This window comes from Echeneis naucrates, chromosome 13 (genome assembly GCF_900963305.1).
Source record: "Echeneis naucrates chromosome 13, fEcheNa1.1, whole genome shotgun sequence".
NCBI lineage: Eukaryota > Metazoa > Chordata > Actinopteri > Carangiformes > Echeneidae > Echeneis > Echeneis naucrates.
The window spans coordinates 20010721-20030820 of NC_042523.1; the positions used below are offsets into that span (position 1 = coordinate 20010721).

Sequence of the window (20100 nt, forward strand, 5' to 3'; positions counted from 1 at the left end):
ATTTAGCAGTAAGACCTTTTTCTTTCTCTCTCCCCCATCTCACTATCTCATCATTTTCTGCCTCCACAATTTAAAATTACTTTCTCGCCTTTGTCATCAGCAACGTCGGCTCTTGAGCTCTCACACCTTCGTCCTCCTCCCCCCTCCTTCTCCCCATCCTCCTCCTCTGCGCTCCCGTGCGATATGCCTACATATATATTTCAACCTCTACTAATATCAGAGGCCGAGTGGATCGTGGGCGGCAGGGGTAAGTGGATCTGTCAGATCGTTTTGCTCCTGTCCTCCACTTTTTTTCCTTGACTAGATTTCCTGGTGAAAATGGAACATGTATTGGACAGGAAATGAGACAAAAAGTAAGCAGACAGCTATGACAGATTGAGAAGGTGGGGTAGCACTTTACCTTTAACCATGTCGTTTGATGCTCAGGCACATTTAAATTTAGCTGCTGCATTTAAAAAAAGAGACAACTAAGGGAGCTGTGTGTTTGTTTACGTAGGATGTTACGTAACAGCCCAGCAGACAGTTTATATGGAGATAAAACTGAATCTCGATCTATTTGTATGGATATAAACAGGCTGCCTCAAATCAAGAAATCAATATTTAAATTTCATTCTTCCCTGTGGTTATGAACTCTATTTTTATTTGCTGATTTAAAAAAACAAAACAACAACAAACAAAAAAAAAAAAACACCAAATGCATAAGAATACGAATCATTGTACCCGGCCAGTTCTATGTGTCCACCCCCCCCCCCAACAACAATGACAACGACAGGATACTCACAAGCAATCCTCTGCCTGTCCTCAGCAAGCGCAGGCAAGTCCTCCAGTGTCAACCTTTCTGCGTCGGAGTCGACGGATACTTTCACAGCTCAAGCCTTAATTGGATGTCTGGAGATGTGGAGGAAGGTGGTCAACAGCGACTGAAGCAGTGTCACCGGCCTGCGATGCAAACCCCCTGAAGTCTCACGTCCTCAGGGCCGACCCCTGGAGAAACAAGAGCAGGAGCGCGGTGAGTAAGAATGGGCCTCCACTTCCTGAGACAACGATGGGCATTGAAAAAACGGGAACGATAAGGGTGGAGGCTGGGAGGAGACGCAGCCATACTATAACAGCCCCCCTCGGTGATTTCCGTTGCCTCAGTGACACAATTACTGTTTGCATCTGGACAGCTGTCGAGAGAGATAATCACAGTGTAAATCTCTTCCTCCGTGGACTCTGATGAGGTTCAGTTTCATGCTGCTTTCCAAAGAGGGAGGTTTACACCTATGTGTCTGCACTCAACAGGATAGTTATGGCTATTTTACAATTTCATCATAAGATAATAACCTCTGAGATTTAAAAAAAAAAAAAAAAAAATCCTGGGAGCAAAGATTATGTTATATATAGTCTTGTGTTTCTGGAGGTAAAAGTGGCAGAGCAGCTCACATAAATACCAAAATCTGGCAGCAGTCTGATGACTTATTCAACGGATCAGCTATTAATGACGACCCTCCTCTTTTGTATGTCCTCTGGGAAGCGTCATATCAAAACGTCCATTTTGGAATAAGTAAGACAAATATACCAGCTGCACTTTTCACTCAGTCCATCCACCTCAATTCCTCTGAAATACTCCCCCAGCTACCAGTCCATTATTGATGAGTCTTCCTCTGTTAGCCTCATCTGCCACACAGTTACTTGTACTTGCCTGTGGGCAGCCGCCATGGTTGTAGAGGATGGTGGTGGAGGGGGGGGGGGCAGCTGATGCCATGCAAGGAAAAAAAAAAATGATGAGGGTTGGGCTTATTAGCAGCCTATTGACAGGATGCAATGCAGAAAGCATGCAGTGTTGCAGGTTTGTTATTGGTCTAATTTAAATTCAGTAGGGTCGTCATGAGGGTAGAAACTAATTATGTTAAAACCATAGGCGGCGTCCTCTCCGTAGATCCAGCTGACTGGCAGTTACATGACCTGAGCCCAAAGATTTAAAACCTGCTCTGTTGGGCCAAATTACCACAACTCAGCTGTGAGGTAACTCCTGGATCGCTCACAGATTTCCACGAAGGTGTTGTCCTTATTTTTGTGTTGTTGTGTCATTATGCTGTGCGTTGTACAGGGATTGTCCCAGAGTGAAAGACTAAAAACCGTCTGTGCTGCTTACACAGTAAAATCAGCGAAATCAGAGAAGCATTGCTGCATTTCAAACAAACATCCACAAACGCTGTCTAAATACAGTATTTAGACATTTGTATTTATATTATTTGGGGCTAGCGTAACACTTGTTAAATATATTAAACATTAAATAATCTTGATTTCGATTCATGTGAACATTAAAGTGCTCCAATTAAGTATTAAAAAGTGAAATAAAGTGAAAACCTTGGAATGTATCTTGTACCTTTACATAAGAATGACAGTTAAGGTTATTGATGGATATTAAAATGGATATGTAATGCACCAGAAAGAGCAAAATTTCAGTTGAACTAGTTTAACCTGTCTAAAATACATGCAGGTCACGCCGCCCTGGAATGTGGTAAACTAACTTTCTGTTTCTCACCAAAAACGAGACAAAACTTTCTGTTTCTCACCAAAAACGAGAAAACATAAGAGACTACGTCTTAGAAACGTAAGTTGAGAACTTGGCCGATAACCCACAACAGTAGATAGAATTTACCAATCAGGAACAGGCCACGCTCAGGCTGGACCTCCTTCAAGGAGGAACAAACCTGTCAGTATACAAACTCAAACACAAACAACTTCAGATCAGATCACCCCTGGCTTTTCCTGGTGCACTGTTGAAGTGTATTATGTGATCTCCGCTCTCTGCAGACAGCGCTAAATAAAATACTCTTGTTGATTCAACATTCTGACTCCTCAGCGGTGTTTTGTCATCTCCCGGCCCGGCTGAGATAGCAACAAAAGTGCGTCTCAACATTATACAGAAATTTTATAGATTATCTTAATATATCCAGCTAATCTGGAAATATTTCTTAAACATTAAAGTGGGTATTAAATATGAAACTTCTTATTAAATTCACACATATAGCAAATTTAAAAGTGTCTTTGAGCTGCGGCATGACTTAAAGACCTCAGTTAAAATTTTATCTTGGCTGTGCTTCAAACTGACTGCAGATACACACGAACCGCGTCCTCCACCTCATCTCAATATTCTGCTTTGATATGACGGATATTGAAAAAAAATAAAATAAAAATTTGCACCTCAGGGAATAACAGATAGTTGTACCTTTTATTGCTTGCTGTGGCACAGCTGACCCTCAGGTTAGTATTATAAGGTCTGTTGGTCATGTAGAATCATTGTTATATTAAGACGAGACAGCCACTGAAACTCAAAAAGTGATATTAGAACAATATTCTGAAGGACGCCGGGTTGCCCTGAAGGTCACTTCAATGTGGCTGGAGGAGGAAAAAAAAACAAAAAAAAACAGCTATAATTTGAAGCTTAGACGGCACAGCGACGAGGCAGAGGAGCTCAAACTGTGTATGTGCTCATTGGGGGTTAAAGGCTCAGAGATAAAACCAGACACTAACACAAAATTGTATCTTTTGTCCATGGTTGCGTAGCTATGGTTACTACACTGAATACAAATAAGCCACTGATAGTAGGTGTGATACGGTGAAAGCAGAAGGATGGTGATAGTTCTCAAGATAGGCTGGACTGAAATGGACTAAGACTCGACACCTGCCTACAATTAAACATCCTGTTTGGGGCTCATCTATAAAATAACATCAGTCGTGAGCTCCGACTGTGATTGGTTGGCAGTAATATTTTTCAAACCCCATCTGCTCTGACTGCGGCTGCTTAAAACACACATCCATATTTATTGAAAAAGAAAAGAGGCCACGAAAAGGCGAAATTTATTCCTTTGCAATTCTCAAGTCACAGTTCGAGGCACAAAATCGAGTCAAGTCGAATCTTGTTTTCTTTAATACCCGTAAAAGTAACCATGATAAACACATTAGTGATGGGGATTTAGAAATTGTGATTCTCATGCAAATACGACAAAGACACGTGCAAAGTCAGATTTTCTGTCCAGATGGAAAATATTTAAATGGGTACAGGTTGTTTCGGTGAATCATCTTTTTTCAGGACTTTGTGAAATGAGCTGTGGGAGGTCCACAGATGATGTCAGCTTTGGATGGATCTGATGACTCCAAGTTGGAAAATGGCAGAAATCTCAGGGTGTGGAGTAAAAGGGCAATGAGATAATCAGCCAAAATGTTTGAATAGAGTCGTATCGTGGGCAATTCAGGCACTTTTTTTTTGTCCATCATGAGTTGACAGTGTTGCAGGAGTGAAATGTTAAACTGCTGGAGTGCTCTGTCAAGTCCTGTTTTATATTTTGTCCGAGCTCCTGGAAAGTTTATATTTTTGCAGCTGTGAGGTTTTCACTCAGTAACTGACTGATGCATTTCATGTGTTATCAACTTCTGCAACGGACTGAGAAGCCCCCTCAGGGCTCGGTGGAGTCACAGCGCACACACAACCCCCTCTCCTCACCGTCGTAGACCGCATCAGGCGCCTCTAACGTTTCCAACCTTCATTCTGTTGTGTGTGTGGGTGGATGCAGACCGACATTTGCACACTTTCCTACTAGCTGATATTGTGCGTTGGGCTGTGGTGGCTCTAACGTGGGCTGACCACGACAGTCTGTGCGTTTGACAGTGACGGATGGAGCACAAAGCACGAAGCCCAAGGACTGTGTGAAGGAGGAGACCAGGCGAGGTGCTGTGGGTATTGATTCACTTGTGTGAGCCATCACATATAGAGACGGACCTGCACTCACTTTCATGCGTGCTGGGTGTGCTCTCTCTGTATATAAAGTGTAAAAATCCTACTTCTGTCTGATGGACCCATAGGGGTAAAGTCCAGCTCAGTATGAGACACAGGATAGATGTATATCAGTTCTTTCTTCAGGCAAGAAAAGGCTTTCTGCAGACTTCGCTACGGCAATTCCTTCATATGGATTTTGTACCTTCGGACGATCAGATCTTTGTTGAAGTTTGCTGCAAAAAATTCTCCCCGGCATATAATAATCCCATCTTTCCTCTCATACATCACCTTTATGTCTGTTCATTGTTGGGGAGAAGTCTGTGAATGGAAAACGGTCTGCTGAAAAAACCAAACACAAAGCAAAAAAAAAAATGGCATGTCATATAATGCCAGAGATAATGACAGAGCTGATGGCCTTTTTTGTTCTGAATGCATTTGTCATTTAAGTGAAAATTGCAGGTTTGTCATGAAAGAGAACTCATCATGCCTTTGAGTATGGCTCAATGATTAATTCAGGCATGTCAGTTGCTGAGTAAATGCTTCTTTATTCTCGTGTAAGTGGTCAATATTAATAATGCACAGGCGGGTCTAAGTTCAGCATCCGTCTTGGCAAAGTTCAATCGGGAAGGTTTCACCGGCTGCGCACGCTTGTCACCACGTCCCTTCTTACCCTGCCTCTCATTCTCTGCCTCTTTTCTCCTGTACGCTCGCCACTCCATTCTCTTTCCCTCCCTCTCCGTCCCCGGCTCTGATGCTCTATTCTGATAGAACGATGTGACCCATCAATGTAATTGGAGGAGCTGCGGTGGTTGGGTTTCTCTGGGAGTGATCGATCTGGCGGACGGCGGAGGTGGGCAGGCAGGCTGACAGCGCAGTATCCCCCACAGCTCCTGACAGTTCAATGAAGGCCGAGCCACAGAGCACAGGATGTCCTTTTCACGAGAACAATCATCAAGCCTGTAGGTCAACGCCGATCCCCCAAAACTCACAAACATCCAGTTAAATCATAATTACCCATTTAGTCCATTATCAGCTGGGTAAAAGCACGCTGGATATAATGTTAGCCTTTCATCATACCCACATTAAAGATTAAAGGAAATGTCAGATGCTTTATGGCGATGATGTGATGTAATTATCTCTAAGGTGATTTATCTGAAAGATTTCACAGCAATAATCTCCCGACGTCCTCATACGCTCTGCGAGGTACACAATTAAATAGTTCCCTTTGTGCTCTGACACAATGAAATAGCATGAGATGCGGATGATGGATGCAGCAGACACGGCACACAAACAAACCCATCTGCATAATACACTGACTGGTGTCAATACCGCGCTGCGTTTCCTCATCGCAGCTCAGGAAAGTGGTCTTTTGTTTGTCCTCATGTTTATGGTATCTTTCTTAAGACCAAAACGTTACTGTGCTGAGCTCAACCTGACCATCGGTTGCCATGGGGACGCGCGGCAGCTGGGACTGACGGTGTGTTTGAAAAGCTTGGCCCAGGTTAAATCAAAAGAACCATTTATCTGCCTCACCCTCATCACTGTCAGACCTCGTGTTACCCGTTGTATTTGGAGAGACCCAGCAACTCTATTTGGACCTCGCTGGCAAATGCAACCATACCGAAAGAACAATAACAATAATAATAATAAAAACAATAAAATTCAAACCATCAGCACAGCACGAACAGGTCAAATTTTTGGCTTCTTGCCTTCTTTCCTGACGCATTGTTATTGATGCCATTCAAAAGCGCAAACAGGTCAAAAGTTCAGCAGCTCAGTCCGAACAGTGATAACTCCACTGATCTCTGACACTTCTTTGTTAACAATATCAGGCCTCATTGCAGTTAGCTGCATTGACTCATGTAGCTCAGTGCGGCAAAAAACATTCTCACTGCCCTGGTTTACATCACCATGGCATAGTGGTTAGCGGTGTTGCTGCACAACAAGAGGGTTGCGGGTTGGATTCCCGAGCCTGGTGCCTTTCCGTGCGGAGTTTGCATGTTCTCCCCGTGTCTGTGTGGGTTTCCTCCCACCATCCAAAGACCTTGGCCCTGTGATGGACTGGTGACCTGTCCAGGGTGACCCCGCCCTCACCCAGTGTGAGCTGGGATTGGCTCCAGCACCCCCCCACCCTCCATCCCCGTCACCTGGAAATGGATAAGCGGTAGAAGACGAATGAATGCATGAATGAATGACCTGGCTTAGAACCAGAGCTATTAAATCTGCCTGGTTATGGCCACAGGCATTGCGTGCAATGCTGAAAATTACATTGCATAAAATTGGCCTGGGCATAGTCAGGGATTCAAGATATTTAATTCAATTTCAGTCAAATCACTTTATTCTCCTCTGAGGGGCAGCTACTGAGGTCAGTACACACGTCTCCTGGGACACATAACCCACCTTCAAATGGTTAAATAAATTTAGCCTCTAAAAAGTTTTATGGATTTGTCATATTTTATGAACCCTTTTGGCCGTTATCCCAAATCTTGATTCAGGAGTCTTTTCCAGAGCACCAGGAAGAGAATACTGATGTTTCATTTATATTTTTTATCCAAAAATGGTTCAATAATTTAGTTTATTTAGTTAATACACAAACAAAATACAGACTGGAAAAATCTTAAATTGCTTCTATCATTATCTGAGATGTAAACATTGTTCTGCTCTGAAATATGTTTTAAAATCCACAAAACCAGCATTAGCCCAAATGGAAGCATCCTTTTTATACTGCTATATATGTATATAAGGCTAAAGATTAAACTGTTCATTTTTTTTTATTTCAGTGGGAAAACTCTCGTCTTCCAGGAATTCTGCAAATACTTGTGAACAGCCTCCCCTTGATATTACCTGCTGATCCCCCTCAGGGAGAACTTCTGACGGAGACCGAGGACATGAGAAGGTTGTGGCTTAACAGCCAATCCCCCTATAATATTATCTCTCTTCCCCCCTGCCAAACACACACACACACACCATTTCTGGAATACACTGATCCCTGTGAAGTATTTCCAGCCTCAGCCAGAGCTGTGGAGATGAACAGGAAGAACGCAGGCATTCAGAATTTCCGTTGGTCTTTGGGGTGGGAATAGAGAATAGCTCCTGTTCCTATCCTGCTGGAATGAAACGCTACCTTAAAATATTCCTTTAAGCACTGCCTTTTACATTTATTCAAATTTCTTTAAGAAATATCTTTCTTGTAATGGGGAATCATCTCACTGTGCTTATGTAGCGGCCCGCAGCCGCTGTGCACTTCATTGTGTCCTGATAGACCTCTACCCTCGTAGTGGCTGATACGGCAGGCCGGTGTTGACGTTTTGAGTACCATTACACTAATAGCACAGTCGCTAGCAAAGCAACCACAACCTTTAGTTGCCTTTCATCTTCACAGCTGTTGCTAAACCTCACAGAGTAATTTTCAGCTTCTGCTAAGGATCAATTGATCCCAGAGAGATAGTCATGGAGGGCCTCATTTTCCCTCCTGGCGAGTAGATAAATAACTGCTCTTGTTTGCCCTCAGCAGCTTTGCCTCTCATGTTTGATACAACGCATGACACCAGCAAAATTTTGTGAAGAGCATAAGTGGTCATCAGATACTTTGTTGAAAGTTTGGAGGTGATGACATGTGCCGGGCTTGCAGTTTACTCAGCTTCCTCTGCTGAATGTTTATTAGTTGCTATTATCACAACTGTGGTAGTTGTGGTAGTGTGGCAGTAACACAACAAGTTTATGGAGCTTGAAATATTTCAGCATTATAATTGTACTGCAGTCAGATTAAAAAACAAAAAAACAAAAAAACAACCCACTAATAAACCCGCCTCTCAGGCTCCAATATGAAAATGATTTTAATTTTACCAAAATAAACAGATTTGATTAGTTAATTTCACAGTCTTATGGTACTGATTTCAATCAATTCAATATTACCTTCCCATGATATTTCTACCTTAATATCACGCACAATGTTCTCTGCTAATTAGACACCATATTAGTAGCATTAATATTAGAGATTAGCATCAGAGATTAGTGAATGATTGGTTTTGGCCGGCCTAAGCCAACTCTGGAGCATGAACTCGAATGTTATAATAGCAAATTTAAATCTTCCCCTGATTCTAGTGCCCCAAGTCATTAGCATTTATCCGCAAGTAACTTTGAAAAACTTGATTGAAATCAATCTGCAGAGTTAAGAAATGATCAGTTTCTGTGAATGTAGCCAACATATTTTCAGATATATCAGACTGTTGGCTAAAAACCATTCAGATGAATTTAATCATAATGCCTGGAAGAATTCAGAAGGATTTCAGTTGTCTCAGTTTTTGCAATGACTTCCTTAAAATATTTTACGTATCTAATGAGGTACGTGAATGTTTGTTAATGTCGCAAGCTTTTAAAGTGCCCACACGCCAGCTAGTACCGCCGCATGTCAGTGAATTCCGATCTGCTTTGGAGCTGACCTCTAATCATGTATCATATTACCTACATGTTTCACTCAGCAGCAGCATACTGACAGTCTGAACATGACTGTGGCCACTGGTGCAGTCAGGCAAACAATGAGAAATCCCTCCAACATGCTCGAACAATTGGATCCTTTGCGAGCTTCAATTATATGTTGCTCCCTGAGGTACTCTCCTTGACACCCTAAAAAGGTAATATACCTTCTGCTGTAGAAGAAAACTGCATGGTTCATACTTCTAGTCTGCATAATTACAGGCGCTTGGGGAAATTGAAGGGCTCCACTTCCCATAACACTGGGGGCTTAAGTAATCTTATTGAGTGGGGAGGCGTTTAGAAGTACATGGATGTCCTTGTTGGATAGGTGCTGCTAGATAGCATGGACAACCTGCCACGTTTCAATAAAGATGTGGTTAACAGTTCCCTCATGGCTTCGTCTAACAAGCTTCTGTGTCAGTGGCATGAACACTCCTGCACCAGGTTTGAATGGAAATATTGGCTTCATGTAATTCTGAGCTGCAGTAATAAGCTGCTCTGTTTATCGAGCTTTCTCTTCTTTTTTTTTTTTCATGGCTAAGTAAAATTTTCATGACAAAAGGAGAACATGCGACAGAAACTGCATGACAGGATGGCATATTTCTCATCAGATGAATCTGTTCTGACATGTCTGATCAGAACAGAGACAAATGACGAGGCATCTTCCCCCGTCTGCCGTCAGCAGGCCTGACAGAGTACTCGGTGCTCTTTCAGGCGCTACTTCACATTTGATCAGGGGAAGTTGACCTCCCGATTCCTATTACAACGTTCTTCCTGCAGAGTCACAACAACGCAGTGCCACTGCTGGTGACTGCAGTGGGTGTTATGAGTGGAAGATGTTGAAAAATTACGGCAGCATTTCATCTTCATTTGATACGGCGGGATGGTCACTTGACGGGGGAAACCTCATACTCGGCAGAAAGGGTGGAGTCGCATCCATACTAACGGATTTGAAGCCTCTGCAACGATTCATTTATCCAGTAGCTGATTTGGCAGGATTGGGAGAGGCTACTGTGTCTACTTTGCTCCCTAAATTATTAAAATGCAAAGTCCAGCACATGGCCCACCGCCCTCATTAGATTAGATTAGATTCAACTTGATTGTCATTGAGTACATGGACAAAGCCAATGAAAGGCATTTAGCATCTAACCAGATGTGCAAAAGAATAGTATTATTTACAGTGAAGTGCAGGTATAAATGATTCCTACAACATATATATATATCTAACAATATGTACAATGTTGTTGACAGTGAGCAAAGCATATCCAGATTAGTGCATACAAAAATGTGTAATAAATAGATTATTTTAGATGAATATTACGCTATTTACTAAAAGTCTTTTAAAGGTTCTCTGCAAACCTGTCATATAGATTTTTCATTATACAGGTTTCTACCCTATAAAGCCTTTCATTGAATCATAAAAATTCACCCTGTAGTGACTGCTCAAAGATCTGCCAGTACAAACCTTTGCTCTTGGAATTAATATAAAGGTTTTTGTCAAATTGGTGATCTCTGGACTGAGAGCCATTACATCCAAGTTCAAAGTGATCAAACCCAAGAGACAGACTATCATTTGGCCCTGAAAGAGCCCTCTCTTTGTCACTTTCATGGTCAGCGCCAATAGGAAAATGATGCTGTATTGGTTTCTTCGTTCCCTCCACTTAATTGCTGCAGCGGAGCAATATGTCAGCTCAGTTCAAGGGAAGAAACCGCCTCCATCTCATTTGCAGGATGGGTTTTTACTGCCATTAAGAAGATCCCAATTCGAATTGAGAGTGGTTTGTGAGACAGCCGCTCTAATGAAGGGCGGTATATGCCGACACTGGAGATCAAATTACAAACATTGGAAGTAGAAGTGTGTTTTTATATTAACGAAGGTTGGTGTGCCGATGTCACAGTGTTGAAGAAATCACGCAGCCCTCACTTGGAGTCCCTTTTCATAAACTGCAAACTGTTTTATTCTCTGTGGGAGTTCTCCTCATTTATCCTGGTCAGTGTGTACATTCCACCTCAGGCTTGTGTAACAGAGGTGTTACAACACCTGGCTGACCAGAGAAAACACACCCAGACTCCCTGATCATACTGGAGCATTTTAACAGAGCGAACCTCAGCCAAGGACTCCCTGTCCAGGCAGCACATTAAGTGTCCTGCTAACACTTTGGACCTCTGCTACACTGCTCTGAAGGCCTTGGGGCTCTCCAATCACTGCATGGTCCATCTCAGCCCAACCTACAGGCAGAATTTAAAATCTGCAAAGCCTGTAGTGAGGGCAGTTAAGAGATGGACTGCTAAGTGAAAGCTGGCGTTACAGGCCTACTTTGACGGCACTGATTGGAGTGTCTTTGAAGCTGCAGCAATGGATCTCAACGAACTGACAGACACTGCGACATCATACATCAGTTTCTGTGAGGACTCATGTGCGCAGACCAACCGTAACTCTTTTGCACATACAACAACAACAACAAACCTTGGTTTAACACCAAACTGCAGAAACTGTGCAAGGCCAAGGAGGAGGCCTACAGAAGTGGGGACCGTGCCCTGCACAAGCAGGCCAGGAACACACTGATGAGGGAAATCGGAGCCGCTAAGAGGAGCTACTCTGAGAAGCTGAAGAGCAAATTCTCAGCCAGCGACCCTGCTTCAATGTGGAGAGGCCTGCAGGACATGACCAACTACAGGAGCCCATCCTTCCACCCTGTAGGGAGCAAACAGCTGGCAGGGGAACTGAACAGCTTCTACTTGGATTTCAGGAGAAACCCGCCCACCCCACCCCCCCTCACAATCCTCAACAGAACAGTGTCTACTCTGGACTCATTCAAGTTCCTGGTTTTTATTTTTTATTTCTTTGTGCCTTTCCCTTGTCCAAGATAGAAACACTGGGGTCAAATTCCTAGTATGTTTACACAAACCTGATTTTGATTCAGATTTTGTAATTGCTGACTGAGATAAAAAGTGGAGCTGTTGTTCTAAGTTGGATGTATATCAGAGGTTTAGAATCTATTTGGAAACCATCGATGTCAGAAAGGATAAATCCTCCGACCTGCACATTTCACTGAAGATATTAATGGCAGGAGAGATTCCAATTCTGATTAACTCATAGGATCCAATCCAATTACTGATCCACTGTGCACTTAAGCCCTTCCTTCTGTTTACTTTCATCAAAATGGAACCAAATGTGGATATGCAGTCCGCAGGTATGTTTTCAGCGGTTAAATGTTGTAGCAGTATCATCTGCTACCTGTCATGCTGGGACTGCATTTACGAAGGCTCCCTGCGGACACCCACCATGTGTAACACTTGCTCAAGGCGAAAAAAAAAAAAAAAAAGCTTTATGAAGTGACTGATAGGACATACTGCAGTGGTGAGTATGCGACCAAAAACTCTCCACTGTGTTACCAAAGAAGAATTGGCCTCAGTGTGAGTGTACAGTATGACATTGAAAAAGAGAGCAGAGGAGGTTTAAAGCTTACTCTTATCTGATCTCAAAGGGCAACTCCGGTGCACGGCCTGCATTTCAGACATTAACTGGGACTGTACACAAAGTAGAAACATTTATCAGCAGGTTACAATGACACACAACAGAACTGCTGTTCCTTCACAAGTATTTTACATATTTGGCAGGTCTCAAACTGTACAACACACTCCTCCTCCTTACTTTGAAATTCATGGCCATATGGCTTCTTCTGATTTCAACAGACAAAGCAAACTTGAGGAAAAAAAAAAAACATCATAAACCAATGGGTGATATCACGGTGAGGGTTTCACTGGAGTGTATAATATAAATGCACTGTAATGTGTTGTTAATAATATTGCAGTTTTATAGCACGTTTTTCAAACAACAGCCAAGCAATGATTTCAAGTGAACCAAAACAAATTTTGCAAATCCAACAAGTTTCATTATGAGGCGGTGGTGCTTTGAGCTCTACAAGCACAAAGTGCAATTAAACAGCTGTGACTCAGTAAACAAAGCTAAACTTGCATCAAGGCAGTATAGCCACTGTGATTATTTACCACCCTAAGCACTCAGCTCAAATCAATGACGTGCAAACATCAAACCAAACATTTGCAAATTAGTCCTCATAAAGCAAATGCACAGGGTTAAAAAAAAAAAAAAAAAAAAGTCCTCCAAACTACACTGAGACTCATCTTGCAGCCGTTGGTGATAAGAATTACCCTGGGAAGTTTAAGAGTTTTATGGATTCCTTTGCATTTGGGGCATGGATGGTTTAAGCTGTGAAATGAAAGTCAGAGTCAAAGTCAGTTCATAATTAAGCCAACACCAAGTGTGTATTGACAGTGCTTGTGTATGTCCTTGTGTGTATGTGCATGAGCATGTGTGAGTGCACGCACAGTCCCCGTCTCGACCTGTTAATGGGGGCTGCTGAGCTCAGACTTTGCAACGCAGCAACAGTGATAAGTTTTGCCCCATAAGTTTAAAGGAACACCCATATAAATCAGCAGTTTTGTATAATTATTAAAAAGTGCAACGTAGAAGTTGTTTCTTGTAAAACAAAAATAACAAAGAATTAGAGCTCTATTGCGCTTTCAATTCCTCCTTTTTGTTTTGGTTTACAAATTCTGTGTGGCTGAGTCTCAGCAAGCCAAACCGAGCCAAATCATAAATCCACCACATAAGACCTTCCCAGCCTGTCTGGCTCTATGTGCCAGACCGACAACACCATCCACTAGCTGGTGGATGAAGCTGAACATACAGAAAGCTGCGAAAGCAAAGACATAGTCATTAATGCAACTTTAAGGTAACTACGGATAGCCAAGGTTAATAGCTTATACTTGTAAATAAATGAGCAGGCAGCTTCCTGAAGCAGAAACCTGGTTTGCAAGATCAACAATTTTTTTTTGTCCAGTAGTATATGGGAGACTCAATCATAAGGCCAAGCTATAGTGACAACTGCTCAGCAACAGACAAGAGCAGCACAAGAAATGAATATGCCAGTCATGGGGACACTCACTTTCAATGACTTTGAATATAAAAGACTTGACAGATGGAAAATGTGACTGAATGAATCCCTACAGTAGTTATAACAAGAAAAATAGTGGGATACAAATACAGAGGCCCTTCCCTCATCAATCACAGCCATAGTGCCCTTGAATGAGACATATAACCAATACTGACTATAAAGTAAAGTGTTGCCCTGCAACTTACCTAATATATTGCTCAGTGCATTTTCCAAATACTGACAAGATTGCCAAGACTGCAGTTTTCAGTGAACAGAACAGCCTCTCTGTGTCAATGAGATTCGACTGTCTCCAAGTTGTGTCCCTATGTAAAGGACGCCTGGACGAATAATGATGCAATTCATTTGATAGGTCTCAGTCTCCCTGCATCCACCAGTAATGCACGGAAAAGAGCTTTGCAGTTGGATACACTGAAGCGATTTAACACCGCAGCGGCTCTGTTCACTATTGTTTCTCAACACACTGTATGCAGCACTTGAAATTCTGAGCAGAGCGGCATTCATCTGGCGGTAAACGAAGCCATAAAGTCCCGAGTGAGCACCATTTCTTTCTAAAATGTATTCATGGGTCCTCTGAAGCTGTTACATAAATGCTAGGAATAATCTTTTTTACAAGATTTAACAGTTAATTTAATTGACTCTCCTAAGGTTATGAAAATGTATATATACATTTATATATACAATTGTTGTTTTGGAATAAAGGTTTTAAAAGTGGCTCCACTGCTGTTCAGTTCTACAAATGTTCAGTAAACACAACCACAAAGAGTGAATCAGGTTGTTTAGCAAGTCCTTTTTGAAAGGAATGTGGATTATTCCTGTTTCAAGTTAATGTGTCTTTTCTCCTCCCCAACCAGCATGCCCTCCTTCCATCTCAACAGACTTTTAACAATATGCACCAAAGCCTCTGGTAGATACAGGCATAGAACGGCCTCTCCCTGCTGCCTGCCTCTTTGCAGTTTCCTAATGCAAAATGTGATTTACGCTGACATAAGTCTCCACAGCCTCCTTCAACTGCATCTGTCTCATTCTCACTGCACACTTTTAAGTACCAATTTGGGGCCTTATTGAACCCAGCTTAGAGTGCAAAGAGCAATTTGTCATGCAGTTCATTGCTCAAGACAAAAAAAGTTGAGAGGCATTTTATGAGCTCTGAGCATAATAAGCAGCCAGGGGAGCACATGTGGAACTAAAATAAGTAGTCTGTCCTCTTTGGCCCAGCTGGGACTTCCTCCAAAGCCCCAACCCTGTTCACCCCTCAGCAGGGTCTTTGGTCCTCATTTGTCACAGGGGCCACCAAGCCTGAAGAGGTTGTCTAGTTTTGATGAATGGACCACAGGCTTCTGTCCTTACTCTGCCATCCATCACTTGACGCGGATGTACAGAATTAAAGACAGACAACGCTTGCTGGGCAGCCCGTGCAGCTCTGACATCCAGCGAGGACTCAGGTCGTGCTACTGTGAGAGTTGGGCCCAGGCTTGCACTTTAGGCCGATTAAACCCGAGGCAATTTGGTGCATCTACATAGATCTGGACTTCCACGGAGGCTGCAGTGTTTTTATGAGACACTTTCCACTGTTTCTACATTGTACGCCTACGCAAATGAGGCATGACAGCTCAAGTGCCATGTATTTGTCTGAAGAATAGCAAAATACAGGCTGTACTTCCCGATGTCACTGATGACTCATCCTGTGGTTTTTTGTGCGACCAGCTCCCTTCCTTGGAGGTGGTCGAATCAAATGGAAGACAGTATATTAGGGATTGGTGTTCATTTAAAATCATTAAATACAGAAGCAACAACATACTGGCTAGATTTTAACTTGTGACCTTTGTCACCCTCAGTACAGCAGGTTTTGGGAGCATGTTACTGATATTCACAGTGTGGAGGCAATCTATATCGTTGCTTTTTCTATAGCAGCTCTAAACACATGTCAGATGCTGAGTGGAATTGATTTTCTCTGCAAAATGTCACTCAAAATAACTAGGAAGGCAGCACATGCAGATGAAATCTACTGTCATGATTTCTTTTCTTTTTTTTTTTTGAAAGAATGTGTCAGAGTCCTTGGTTTGGAAACTTTCTGACAGCTCAAACTTGGGTATTTCAGGCTTGCTGTGCAGTCTCTAGGTCTCTGGACACATTCGTCCTGCTCATTCAACCTCTCCTCAAGTGTCAAAGTTGAGTCAACACTACATACTGTAATCACACAGCTCTGACAGAGTGCTATCAAAAAAAAAAAAAAAAAAGGAGCCCAGATGTGTGTTTGCAGCTGCAGAAATCCTAACACATTCTCTCAGGAACAGAGGAGAACAAATGAGGCTCTAACTCTCTTCCTGTTGCTCTTCCAGAGCTGGAGTTTCTGAACGTTTGTGGCACTTGTGTCTCAGACCTTTGGGAAATGAATGCCGGTACCATCAATGTAATTTGGATTAATGCATCATAATCTATAGATGGTGAGGCAAGAAAAAAAAAAATCACATTATTGGCATGGCAATGAATTAACCTCTCACATACCAGCAAAGGTTCATCTTGCGATAAGGTTAGTACTGTGACAGGCTCTTTACCTTTATCTCTATGCCCCCTGGTTTTATCCTTCTCTGGCTTTCACCCGCCCAGTTTTTCACCAGTTCAATTAACAGTAATAGAGTGTGGGCATATTGCCTCTTGTCCTTTCATCCTGACAGCCCACCCCTTTGCATCTGTTCTGTCCTCCTAATACCAGACTATGTAGCAATTACACTATTGCGCGGTGGTTTCAAATGGGCCTGTGTCAAGGTGATATGAGAAAAACACCTGCGTGTTTGTGATGACCTCCAACCAATCGCGGGGAAAGTGAAGCTCAGTTGACACTGTGTCTTGCATCAACCTCCATGCCTTCAGGCAGGACGTGAACCCATTCAGACGAGTCAAGGCTACTGGTTTCATTGGAAGGTTGGATGGAGATGTAGGTTGGTGCCCACCTGAGGACAGAAAATTGGCTCAGGTGGTCTTCTTTCACAGAAGAAAGACGTTACACATAACATCTTTTAACCTTGAGAACTTTACCTTGGGTATATAGATTTGAGTTAACATTTCTTCAAATTTGGCTGTGAGAAAACTCGGTGCTTGTATCTCTGTAGGCTACGTGCAGAGCGTGCTTATCTGAGTTGGAGGAAAATTTTCTGTCTTTGTGTTTCTTCTTGCTTTGTATCATCAGGAATATCTAATGCTGCAATGCTCATGCATTTGTATTCAGGCCTTGCTAAGAATATAAATATCAAGGTTCATTACTTTTTATTGTCTTCACTGAGATGTAGGTGCACATTTTCCAGCCTACTTTAAGTTTGTACAGCAGTTATTTTTGATCACTTTGCCGTCGGTGTTAGTGAGTCATGATATTCACAATTATTAAATAGAAAGATTAGAAGATGGAAACAACTATTACTTGTTAATCGTTGTGGGGGATCCATGCAAAAATTTAATCATTATGCTTCAAAAATGCTGAATGAGAACCAACAGTGTATCAATATTTATGGGGTTTCACTGAAGCAAGTTTCATATGAAGTTCTGTCTGTCTATTCATGAGCAAAACTTTGTCCCTGCTCGTGTTGCATGTGAAAAAACTATTCTTGTCGTATTATAAGAGGTAAACACACACTGGTGACATGACATTTAGGTGACAATCTTAACCTTTCATTTTGAGACTTCATTTCTGAGTGACAGTCTTGCAGAAAAATATTCTCATGGGTGGATCCCAGCAGGATTTCAACGTTGCTAATTGTGTCTGCCTGTTGACATTGAAGAAGTGTGTGGGATGGATTTTACTATTTGGTTGGTCAGTGAAGCAGAATGCTGTTGTGTGTCTCCAGTGATGACAGTGTGTCTCAATAATGGCTTCTACAATGTTCCCCTGCCTTAATGATCAATACTGAATTTCTATGAGATTAACCCGTGCTTGTTCTTATGTCCTTGCCTGAGAAAATCACGAGACAGTGGAACATTTACATCATGCCTGCCTGCTGCTAGGAGATTGGTTTATACGAAGCAACTTTGGGCACAGTGTGCTTATCAGATTTGTGTTCAGCTTAACACCAGCCACACTTTAAAGCATAGTGTTTCCTCTTTATTTAAATGGATTAAGCCATCTTAGATTTAGCCCTCTGGTTGATGTTGTAACCCCTGCTGGTGCAGCTTCACTAACCTCTCATTACACATAGTTCAGGACAAACCAAAGCAGAGGATTCAAGTGAAATGTCAGCATTGCTTAGTTTAATCAGCTGCAACTTAATGTCTCATGCAGTCTCTCTCGTATGGATAATGTCCTTCCTTTGAACGTTTTAAAATGTTTGGACGTTAGCAATCAAGCAATGAGACAGAAGCAACCGACAGTGAAATTGTCAGGTAAAAATGATGAAAATACCTCCTCAGTCCTCAACTCCTTATTAGAATTAGGTTTAGGGTTAGTGTTGGGTTAGGCACTCCAGCCTGTGCACCGTTAGTCTTTTATTAAATCTCAGGTATGAGCTGTTTTATTTTTGATTGATGACTCGAGCGTATTGTATTGTTCTATTATTCTCTCTTGTCTATTTCATCGGCCAGCTGCTCTGATAGGACTGTCGGCATTACTAAAACACTATCATTATAAAAATAATATTATAATAATTGCTGTAATAATTATAATAACTATAGAATCTACAAGTAGCCTATTTAACAGCCTGCTGTACAAAACACAAAGGCCATTAGTTAGATGAGAATGGAAATGGAGGAATATGAATGAAGCAATGAAGTGATGGATCGTAAAGCATGTTGATAGTCAGAAACTGACTCGGACAGCTCATTATCAACCCACAAAGTAACCTGCAACCAAATTGAGGACAGTGCACAAAAGACAGTCTTGCAAAACTAAGACTAGGAGTGATATGCTCTCGCTGAAGTTAAAACTGAGGAGATTTTGAAAGTGGAACTTAATCGAGGCTTACATTTCAAATGAAGTACAGCTTCAACGAAGTGTGGCTCAAAGAGTCATATTCTGCCTTTGTCGTGCAATGCTCCTTGAAATTATGGATTTAAATTTTGTTAGGGAATGAGAACGAAAGAAGATTTGACTTTGGAGGGAAAGTGTTTCAGCTTATTCTCTTTGGCGCAACAAAGCTGACACCCTTTTTTTTATCTCTCACCACAGCAGTGAGGATTTAGAGAGCAAGACATGATGGAGCAGACAATGACACAGTAACCATTCACTACATAAGCTGGTCCCAGTGGAGCCCATCTATGCTCAACTAATAAAACCTAAAGTTGAACAGATATTGGTCTTCTTTTCTGTGTATGAACAAAGAAACTGTATCGATAGCACAGTTGTTAAGCATATTTATCAAACTTTCCAGTCTCTTGGAATAGGTTAACATGTTTGAGCTTTTGGCAGCTAGGTGAGTATTTGACGGTGGTTTCTAGCCTTGAGATATGGTGTGCTGGTGTTTGCAGGAATCACAACCCATTAGCAGTGATGCAAGCTTTTCTTTCTTGCTGTAATGTGGTACACAATCTTGCAACGTTCAACATCTGGTAGTATGTGCTGTTGGCTATTTGATATGTAGTTGGGTCCATCTGCAAAAATGTGTTTCAGCCACTTTAAAAAAAAAAAAAAAAAAAAAAAAAAGCCCACATTTAGCTTTGTCTGACTCAAACACTTGCTGCTCTTGTGCATAGTCATATGTTAGTTCAACAGTTCACAAGCTGTAGTTCTGGAGAAAGGGGCTGTTTGATGGCAAGATGAAGCTGTGAAATCTTCAAAATGCAGACATTTCAAAGGCATACATCCCTCAGCAGTACATCGCTCAGCTTTGGTGCCAGAACTCCCAGCTGCCTCCCTAAACTGGGAGTGTGCCAATCAGAATCTACTCCAGGAAATAC

General features: G+C 42.0%; 1 protein-coding gene across 3 annotated transcripts in view; it reads right to left on the reverse strand.

Annotated features, from left to right (window-relative positions):
• b3gat1a (beta-1,3-glucuronyltransferase 1 (glucuronosyltransferase P) a) overlaps nucleotides 1-20100 on the reverse strand; it is a 67077-nt gene that overhangs the window by 31198 nt on the left and 15779 nt on the right. For 2 of the 3 annotated variants that reach the window (XM_029517459.1, XM_029517457.1), the window contains exon 2: nucleotides 782-984. The exons of the other annotated variant lie outside the window; for it this stretch is intronic. The gene's annotated coding sequence lies outside the window, so the exon portion shown is untranslated. The remainder of the gene's footprint in view (nucleotides 1-781; nucleotides 985-20100) is intronic. 3 annotated transcript variants of the gene reach the window in all.